This window comes from Saccopteryx leptura, chromosome 9 (genome assembly GCF_036850995.1).
Source record: "Saccopteryx leptura isolate mSacLep1 chromosome 9, mSacLep1_pri_phased_curated, whole genome shotgun sequence".
NCBI classification, from domain to species: domain Eukaryota; kingdom Metazoa; phylum Chordata; class Mammalia; order Chiroptera; family Emballonuridae; genus Saccopteryx; species Saccopteryx leptura.
Window position 1 is genome coordinate 66195685 of NC_089511.1, and position 10844 is coordinate 66206528.

The 10844-nt window shown below is 37.6% G+C and overlaps 1 non-coding gene across 1 annotated transcript; it reads left to right on the plus strand.

Annotated features, from left to right (window-relative positions):
* The first annotated feature begins 9383 nt into the window (after positions 1 to 9383).
* Positions 9384 to 9459, plus strand: TRNAD-GUC (transfer RNA aspartic acid (anticodon GUC)). Its single transcript has one exon. It is a non-coding gene; the product is annotated as a tRNA-Asp (tRNA).
* Positions 9460 to 10844: the final 1385 nt, after the last annotated feature.

Below are 10844 nucleotides of genomic sequence, written 5' to 3' on the forward strand. Positions count from 1 at the left end.
ATGGGCCTGCTTTTGGCTAATGAGATGGTCAATGTCCGGTTCCATATTTGTCACTGCTAGCCATAACAAGTGATATGATGCACTTCCAGAGCCATGACTAGTGTGTCCCACATCACAGGAGTAGTACTGTATGTAAGCAACACCGCACTTTGCATCCACATCCTGTGCTCCTCTCACTGACCACCTATGAAAGCAGTGCCCCTTACAGAAGTGCGGCGGGGGTCAGATAAATGGCCTCAGGGGGCCACATGTGGTCTGCGGGCTGTAGTTTGGGGACCCCTGATTTATTAGGTTCCACATATAAATGAAATCATATGGTACTTGGTTTTCACTGACTGGCTTATTTCACTTAGCATAATAATCTCCAAATTCATCCATGCTGTGAGAAAAGACAAGATTTTCTTCTTTTATTTTTACAATTTTTCCATTGCATAAATGTACCAGAGGTTAATTTTTTGTTTGTATTTTTCTGAAGTGAGAAACAGGGAGGCAGACAGAAGACAGACTCCTGCATGGGCCTGACCAGGATCCACCAGGCACGCCTACCAGGGAGTAATGCTGTGTCCATCTGGGGCGTTTTTCTGCTGCAACTGAAGCCATCCTCTGCACCTGAGGTGGAGGCCATAGAGCCATCCTCAGCACCTGGGCCAACTTTACTTCAATGGAGTCTTAGCTGCAGGAGCGAAAGAGAGAAATAGGGAGAAAGGAGAGGGGAAAGATGGAGAAGCAGACCTGACTGAGAATCAAACCCAGGACTTCTGCATACCAGGCCAACACTCAACCACTGAGCCAACCAGCAGGGCCACAGCTTTCTTTATCTAATCATCAGATGGACTGCTTCTAAATACAGTGGTACCTTGAGAAACAAGCAGACCAACATACAAATTTTTTAAGATTCAAGCTACAACTCGATCCATATTTTTGTTTGAAATCCAAGTGAAATTCTGAGATATGAGTCATGATTCAGGAAGCTGCCTCAGTTTTTGTTTTGATTAAAGTAAAGAAAATGCAGTTTTAGTTTACATTTATTGTTAAGAAAGTGAAGTTTTAGTTTATGTGTCTACAGTGCCTGCATCCTTTCCTCCCTTCCTCCTCCTCCTCCATTCACCTCCATCAGCCTCACTCATCTGTCTCCAAGGTAAGAATACAGTACTAAATAACACTTTTTTCTTTTACTGTATTTCATATATTTTTTATGCATTGGTAAAATATACATGTGTGTTTCTTAATTAAAAACATGTCTTTTTTTATAATTTAGGATGGTTTGGGGATGTTTCACAGGGCTGGAATGGATTAAATCTATTTCAGTTATTTTAAATGGGAGAAATTTGTTTGATATATGAGTTGACTGACTTACAAGCTTGGTTACAGAACAAATTAAACTCATATCTCAAGGTACCACTGTATAGGCTATTGTAAAAATTGTTGCAATGAATATAGTTGTGCATATATTTTTTCAAGTTAGTGTTTTGGGTTCTTTGGATTTATTTCTAGAAGTTGAATTGCTGGATCATAAGGCAGTTTTATTGTTAATTTTTTGAGGACTCCATAGTGCTTTTCACAGTGGCTGCACCAATCTATATTCCTACAAACAGTGCACAAGTGTTCCCTTTTCTCCATATTCTCACCAACACTTGTTTATTGACTTATTGCTGAAAGCCATTTTGAGAGGTATAAAGTGATATATCATTGTGGTTTTCATTTGCATCTCTCTATGATTAGTGATGTTGAGCATTTTTTAATATATTTATTGGCCATCTATATGCTTTCTTTTGAAATTGTCTATTCAGGTCCTTTTCCCTTTTTAAATTTAATTATTTGTTTTTTTTTGGTGTTGAGTTTTATAAATTCTTTGTGATTTTTGGATAGTAAGCCCTTTTCAGACATATCAGCAAGAATGTTTTACCATTCAGTGGGCTGTTTTATTTTGTTGATAGTTTCCTTGGCTATGCAAGAACTTCTTAGTTTGATGTAGTCCAGTTTATTTCCTTACTTTTCTCTCTTTTCTGAGGTATATATCAGAAATATATACCCGACTAGGTGGTGGCACAGTGAGTACAGCGTTGTCCTGGGATACAGAGGACCCAGGTTGAAACCCCAAGATCACCTGCTTGAGCACGGGCAGAGGTGGAATTCAAATAATTTCATGGAAACAACCAAAGAGTCTCTCAATAGAGGATTGGGTAAAGAAGATGTGGTACATATATGCAATGGAATACTACTCAGACAAAAGAAATGATGATATATTACCAGTTATGACAACGTGGATGGACTTTAAGAACATTATACTTAGTGAAATAAGTAAATCAGAAAAAGCTAAGAACTATATGATTTCACACACAGGTGGCATATAAAACTGAGACTCATAAACATAGATAAAAGTGAAGTGGTTTCCAGGGGGAGGTGGATGTGGGGAAAGGGTAGGGGGAAAAGAGTAAAGAAGGATAAATATAAGGTGACAGAAAATTATTTGACTTTGGATGATGGGTAAACAACATAATCAGCAGTTCAAATTCTATAGAAATGTTTACCTGAAACTTATATACTCTTATTGATCATTGTCATTCATGTAAAGTTAATTTTTCTAAATAAAAACTAAAAAAAAAATATATCAGAATAATATACTGTTATGAGAAATGTCCCAGATTTTACTGCCTGTTTTTCTTCTAGAATTTATATGGTTTTGAGTTTAACATTTAAGTCTTAATTTACTTTGCATTTATTCTTATGTATGGTGTAAGAGGTGGTCCAGCTTTATTTCTTTGTATGTATTTGTTCAATTTCCCCAACACCATTTATTGAATAGACTATCTTTATCACATTGTATGTTCTTGCCTCCTTTGTCAAATATCAATTGACGATTAAGATGTGGGTTTATTCCTGGTGTCTCAAGTCTGTTCTACTGATTTATATGTCTGTTTTTATGCTAATGCCATGTTCTTTTGATTACTTTGGCTATATAGTATAGTTTGATACAGGTAGTATAATTTCTCCAACTTTGTTCTTCTTTAACTTTGTTTTATTTTACTTTCTTTTATTCTACATTCCCATTCTTTTGAGTATTTATTATATGTCCTTTTCAACTATTTATTTGGAATTTGTTTTTATGCTTACATGTATACATTATTAACTTACAGAAATTGTATTTTGTTGCAAATCTCATTCAACTTTTGACATTTTATTCTACATTATATATTTGAGATGTATCCATGTTGCTTCATATAAGTCTACACTATTATTTCTGGCCTCTGCCTAGGATCAATCTCTTTCATAAATACATAAGCAAAAATTCAAAACATAACTTAGCATAACTTCTATTCAATATTTCACTAATATGGGTGGGGTAATAGCAAGGAAAAAAATGAATTATAGTAGAAACATTTATTTTTATTCTAATACCCAAGTGACTTCTTTGTATTCTCTAAGAATTCATAAATGAATTTAGCAAATTTACTGGAAAATGATCATGATGTTACTGTTGGAAAGACAGTCATTTGACAGTAAAAAATAAAAGGAAAAGAAAAGCATTTTGAAGACTCACATATGGAAGGATGAAATGTAGTGGTAAGATTTATCAAAATAGAAATAAAAGACTGCCCCCAGGGTCCTGGTTTCTCATATCCATCTGTACCATTGTGACAGAAGTCCAGCCTTGTCTTTATCAAACCCAGTAAAAGGACCATGGTCTAAAAATATTTGTGCCATTGGTTTTCCATCAGCAGGGTGTAGTTCAATTCAGCTCATCCCAAAGCTTAGTCCAGCCCAGTCTTGCCCCCTTCTGGCTAGCCCAGTCTCTGTTTCTGGCTGCACTCCAGCTGGTGCTGCATTGTGGTACCAAGGCTCTCACTTACAGCCTGCTTGGTACCCCCGTGGCTGCTTGGCCTGCATAGCTACTATAAAGAAGGAACACAAGAATAAAAAGAAAATGAATGCATTGTCTGGGGGGAGAGAAAAAGAGATGGCCTTTGTTAAATTTCTATTCTACTTTCTCAGACTTACAATCTGACCAATCTCCTTCCCAATCTTTTATAGGCTAAACCATTGAGAACGGGCTGAAACCCACCACTGCCCCTCCATCCAATCTATTCCTAGATCTTCCTGGGCTTGTGCTGGGCCCTCATTCAATTTGATCCTTTTCCTACATTAAACACCTCCCCTTTATGGTCAACATTTTGGCTTCTATTGTGAATGCCTTAGTAAAGGAATTTTGCCTTTACTATTTCATCTCTCCCTCATTAATTCTGGTTAATGAGCAAAAACAATCCTTCCTGACCATTTATGAGATTAGGTCCTGGAGAAGAGGATGCAAGTTCCCCTAGGGAGCTGGTGAATACTGAAACTTTCTAGTGAAACAGGCTTATTTGCTGACTCAGCTCCCTATTTTATTATATTTACTGTATGGTTTCTTTTGCTTCCTTCCTTTATTAATGCTAATTAGCTACATATTCTAACAATGATACAAAATCAACTCAAAAAATAATTAGTTCTAGTTTTATTACCAGCAGCAACAAGAAAGAAAATTAAATTTAAAGAATTATTTTTAGTTTTATTAAAAATATCAAGGATTCAGGAATAAGTCTTGGGATCATATCAAAAACTAAAAACACTATTGAAAGAAATTTAAAATCCTGCATGGATGTAAGTATACACATGTTATTGAAAAAGGAGATTTAATATTTTAAACATGTTAACTCTAAAATTATCTTTGGATGCAGTACAAACAAACCAAAAATTTCATCAGTTATTTTTTTTGAAATTACTCACTAGCGATTTAATTCTAAAATATATGAAAATACAAAGCAAAAAAATTAGCAATGGATATGTTTTTTTTTTTTGTTTTTTTTTCCATTCATCCATCTTCATGTTTGTCTACAGAGCACTATCCTGCTTCTTATCCTATACTTCGTTCCAAGGCCTCCCTTGCTGCCCCGGTCTAAAGAGTGAGAAGGGAAATGTGGAGGTGGGTTCACCCCAGCCTATTCATGTTCTCAGCTTCTAACAGCTCTGCGTACCCCTTACCCCCAAAGTGGTATCTGCTGAAGGGACCAAAGTTTTGCTAGCTTAAAGCAGCTTTTATGAGATACTGATTTTAAGCTGTTTTTAAGAAAGAAGATTTAGAGGGAGCCTTTGACCCTTCCCCCTTTTCTGCCTAAGAGATTCAGAGAAACCTGCTTCAAGAAGGAAATCTTAGAATGTTCCATTTAGCATAATTTGAATTATGTATAGTAAGCAAGAGGGTTTCAGGCAGGCACCTGTTAGACTAAATATCCCATGTTCTTTTGTTTCTGAGTCACCTAGCAAGAATTTTCTGTCATGCATGTGCCCCTCTCCCTCAATAATCTATAAATTACCCATTCTTACTTTTGAAATTTAATATCTCATCCTCTTCTTTTCTTCTTTGTCAAAAAAATGTCTTATATGCCCAATGTTGCCTCACTGTCTTTGGAATTTTCATGTATCTGAATTCCCAGTGTCCATGTATTAAAACTCTGACTTTTCTCTTGTTAATCTGTCTCTGTTCATTTGATTATTAGCCTAGCCTAAAAGAAAAATTTTCATGAGATGCACTCAACTTTAGGCCCACAATTACTACTGATGAATTTCTTGAAGAGTCCCTCTGGAATCACCAATTAACTGGCAGAATCTCTAGTTAATTTGATATAGAAATGTGATTTCCATGATGAATTCACATAGATGATCAGTTTCTAAAATGACAACTCTAGTTTAGGTTGAAAATATTTTTCCTAAGTCCCATAAATCAACACTTTACTTGGAAGGGAATGATTTACTGTTTCCATTATTAGCTTCCTGGGGGCACCCAATATGCAGTTTTTGCTTTATCCATTTATTAACTACTTTATTTTTCATACATTATTTTATACATGCATTACTTGTAAATTTAATAATATTTTTCTTTAAAATACTTTGACTAAAGAGATATGACATTATAAAGTACATTAACAGTAGGATATTTATTACAGAAAGATGTTCTTAAAGGCCTAGCTTTAAATTAAAGAATATTACCAATATATTTCCTTTATTTGCAGAATCATGTCAATGAAAAAAGGCAAAGAGAAGCACCACAGTAATAGGACAAGTATTTTGAGCAGAAATGAAAAATTTTAAAGAGAAAGATAAAAATGAAACATAAAATGAATGTTTTTAATTTGCAAATGGATGAAAGAATTGATGGAAATATATCACTGTTCTACATTACTAAGTATAATTCTTTTCTATTTACATAACAAAATTTATAGTCAGTTACCTAAACAATGGTTTCATTAATATTTGATTAAAAAGTATTTTCCCTTATGCTAAATTAAAATAACTGTGCATTTTAGTTTCACTTAATTATATATTTTGGGGGGGAAGAACACTTTCTGAAAATCTATGTTGACAAATGTATTCTTTATTTTACCTATTCCACTCACTATTTTGGACTGATTCTGTTTTTTTATGTTTTCTATCTCCTTTTTCATGTTTCCTTTCTCTTTGTTGAAGGTCACCCTGTGATTTAGCTTCCCCCAAGTTCAATGAGTATCCTTATAACCAGTGTTTTAAACTCTGTACCTTGCAGATTGCCAGCTTCCATTTTGTCCCATTATTTCATTTGGGACATCTTTCTTTCTCTCCTCATTTTAGCTGTTTCCCTTTGTTTGCTTCTATGTATTGAAGTGCCCTATGGAGCCCAGGGACCAGTTTCTCTGTTCTCCTGAGCCAGATGCTCCAAGGTATCTGTGTGTGGATTGTATGTGCTCATGTTATATGTGAGCCTTACTTGCTGTTGGCAAGCCAGTGGGTAAGATTGACTCTCAGTCTGACTGGCTGTGAGGACTAGCCGGGACTATAGTATACAAGGTGTTGTAGTGTGGCTGACCCTAAGATGCTGTATAAGGTTTAGTGAGGACTCTGGTACTTGCTAAATCCATCCTCTGGGTGTGTCATTTATGACTAATTGGTGCTCTAATGTAGTCTGAAGCTGGTCATCAAGTGTGTTGGTTCTGGTATTTCTGGGGAGGGGTTCTAGATGCAGGTCAAGTTAAGCTGCTCTGTCTGGCCTATGCCACTTGGTGAGAGCTACTGCTGCAATTGGTAGCTGCTTTTGCTGGGCTCAGTGGTGCCTGGGTACGTTTATTCTGTAAACCAAGGCCAGCTGCCAATAGGGCTGAGTTTGAGGCCACTTAGCAAGAGGTACAGGGCATGTCTAGGACAGTTGCTATTTATTTAGAGTCTGTGGATCTTTAACATTTTTTAGGAAAGTCTATCGTGGAGGCTGGCAGCTTGTGTTAATTGGGTGAGACAGTCTCACAGAATCATCAGGGCAGGCAGAACAGTGTTAGCCAGGTTCATGGAAAGGAAAAGACTACCTAGAAATCCCTGTTACTTTGACAAAAATAGAGTGATACAAATAGTTTACCACCTTCTCTTCTTCCTGTCCCCCCATTTCATTCTTTCTAATTAGACATTGTTCTGCCATTAATGTTTAGAAATGTAAGAAAGTATAGCTCATTATTGGAGACTCTTATCTAAATCTAGAGAATGGGAAAATAATTTTTTAAAAATTTTTCTCCGGCAGTTCCACGCCAACAAATCCACTGCAGAAAGATACATGAGAATTACTTCACCGGTGTGTGTTTGATGGCTCTCATTTCTCTTGGTCCCTTATCTCTTAGCATCACCACCTTCTTCCACAGGGTCATTTTTCTCTTAGTCTTTGAATTTCTTCAAGAATGTTGTTATATATGGTTTCTCCTTAAAAATTCTTGCATATGTGGGAATATTGAAAACCTCACAGTCACTAAATGGGTGTAATGAACATGGGAAATATGCCCTCTATTGAGAGAATAACCCATAGCAGGAAAAACATTTCTAATGTTGAGAGTAGGTAAATTATAATTACTCCCATTATTTTGTCAAAATAAGTTTCTGTTTATGTTTTTCCAAAGCCATGTAGTGTTACTTTATTTGGATACAGCCAATAGTACCAGAGTATAAATATAAAACTTGCCTCGTCACTTTTTATTAGTTTATTTTTTGTTTCATTTTTTTCCCTCTGTTCTGCTTTGTTTTTCTTCTTTATGATGAAGACAGAGAGGAGAAGGAAGTTTCTGTTACCTCCAGGCAAGAACTTTGTTCATGGTGGACAAGATTGAGAACGCATGCTCTATGAGTATGAGGGCTACTCTATGCTCCTAGACCTTAGTATGCAGCTCTCAACAAAGCAGGTATTAAATAAGTAATCATTAGACAATGAACGGTGTCAACATTGATGGGACACTGGTGGTAGGGAAAACAAAGTCAGAAGAATGTTGCTGAAAGCAACAATCTGAACAGATGGCTACTTTCTGGTCCACTCAGAGCTACTGAAGCATGGGTGTGTCCACAGCAATGACTGTGACTTTGGTCTCACCAAGATGGCCTTAGCATTCATCCTCCTCAGCTTGACTAGACTTCAGAGAGATTCCTTCCTAACTCCAGGCCCCAACCTCCCTTTTCTTAAAGCATTTACTTTAGAAAACTTTCAGTTGTAATCAGTGGTGGGATTTAGCCAGTTTGCACCCATTGGCAAAACCAATACCTAATTTTTTGCTGCGTTTTGCAAACTGGTTGTTAAAATGGCACTTGTAATCAGGGTTTTCTCTGAGGTGGGCGCCTGTGCTGCTGCCCAATGTGGAAATCACAGATTTACATTCCTTACTCTTTTTTAACATTCATCTGTGCAACAGCATATTCTAAGCACCCATAGTAATGTTCATTCCATCCACAGGTGAAAAAATTGCAAGTGAGGATGCCAATCAAGAAGCAATATGGAAACACCTTAAATAACAGTTTTATTGTTTTTTTGTCAGATATTATTTAATATTTTCATTAATATTTGAAAACTCATAACACAATCCAGTTTTGTATACCTCATTTATTGTTCTTATTTAAGTATTAAATGCATGAAATAATAAACTACCTTTTCGTATATTGTTTTTCCATACTTAAAATGGTCATTAGGGCAGAGAACCAGTTTTTAAATTATTTGAATCCCACCACTGGTTGTAATGTCTTCTTTTGCTTTTTTGAAATGTTTGTAAATCTTCCCCCAAGGCTCTTTCCAGTTTTCTAATCCAGAATTGTGTTTCCCAAGGACCTGGGAGCTACCTCTTTGAAGGAAGTTAGCTATCAAGGAAGACAGCACCCCTACATCCTACTTTCTGTTGAGGGCAGGAGCCTAACAGGGGCTTGCCTTTTTCCAAGTTGTAAAACTACTCCCTTCATAAAGATAAAAAAAAAAGTGTTTGTTTCCAATGGGGACACCAATTACCAAATACATACATATAGCCTAGGGTTTCTCCACTCCCTTGCCCCTGACTAGTTCTTAAAAAACCTACAGCCCAGCCCTGGCCGGTTGGCTCAGTGGTAGAGCGTCGGCCTGTCGTGCAGAGGTCCTGGGTTCGATTCCCGGCCAGGGCACACAGGAGATGCGCCCATCTGCTTCTCCACCCCTCCCCCTCTCCTTCCTCTCTGTCTCTCTCTTCCCATCCCGCAGCTGAGGCTCCATTGGAGCAAAGATGGCCCTGGCACTGGGGATGGCTCCTTGGCCTCGGCCCCAGGCGCTGGAGTGGCTCTGGTCGCAACAGAGCCACACCCGGAGGGGCAGAGCATCGCCCCCTGGTGGGCATGCTGGGTGGATCCCGGTCGGGCGCATGCGGGAGTCTGTCTGACTGTCTCTCCCGGTTTCCAGCTTCAGAAAAATACAAAAAAAAAAAAAAAAAAAAAACCAAAAAACCTCCAGCCCTTTATCTCTGGGTGTCTCTGGGCATTCACTCTTGGCCTATGTTCTCCCTCCTCATGTTGGCAATTAACTTCTGTCATCTCATAATATTCTGGAGAAATATTTTCCTTATCAAGCCCAACCAGGAGAGTGTAGTGTGTACAAGAGGTCACATAAGGACTTAGCAAAAGCAGGGGCAAAACATCTGAAGCAACTCAGATGTGGGAACACAGCAGAGAATTACCAAGACACTTACCACTCAGGGGCAGGGGGACATCAGGTAAATAGAATTTATTAGGTAAAAATTCTGACGTGATAAAAAGAACCAGATCTCCTGACAGAGACATACACCTACATTTGCAAAGGCATGAGTTCACGGAAGCCAACTACATAGAAGAGGCTTCTCCTCCTGTCTCTGAGTGCTCCACATTGCCGAATAATTTGAAACTCTTTTTGGAAAATACATTGTATGGCCTTTTATTCACCTTTGACTTGCCTTTAACTAAAGAGAACATCTCCACCTTTAACTCTGTTTATTAAAGCCTCATGTTGGAACATAACAAAGTCGAACAGAACCTTCCTGACCCACCCTCAGTCCTTTTTCAGCGTCCAGGCCCTGATGTTTTTGTCCCTGTTCTGAAAGTGCGTTGCAGAAACGTACTTTTCCTCCTCTGCTATTCTGCTCGCAACCTCACTTCTCAGTGTTCAGTTATTTCTTTTTCCAATCACAACATTCTCTGCAGGTTTTTGTTTCTGTTTTTTTTTTGTGTGTGTGAATATAATTTCTGTGACAACCATAGAATTTACTAACTTAGAAAGAAAAGAAGAAAAAGAAGAAACAGGATAGGAAAAAAAACGGAGAAGGTAGGTGTGAGGCTACAAATTCACCGAAGCTTCAGACTGTGACAGAAGGACTGAGACAAGTAGGGCAGGGACATATGCACAGAATACTGCAGTTAAGAACGACCATTGGCACAGACAAGAAGGTTTGGAAGATGACAAAGGCATGGTTCAATGGAGGTCATTATCAACTGGCCTTGTGAGGTATATAAAATTTAAATAAATTTATTCAAACTACACCTTC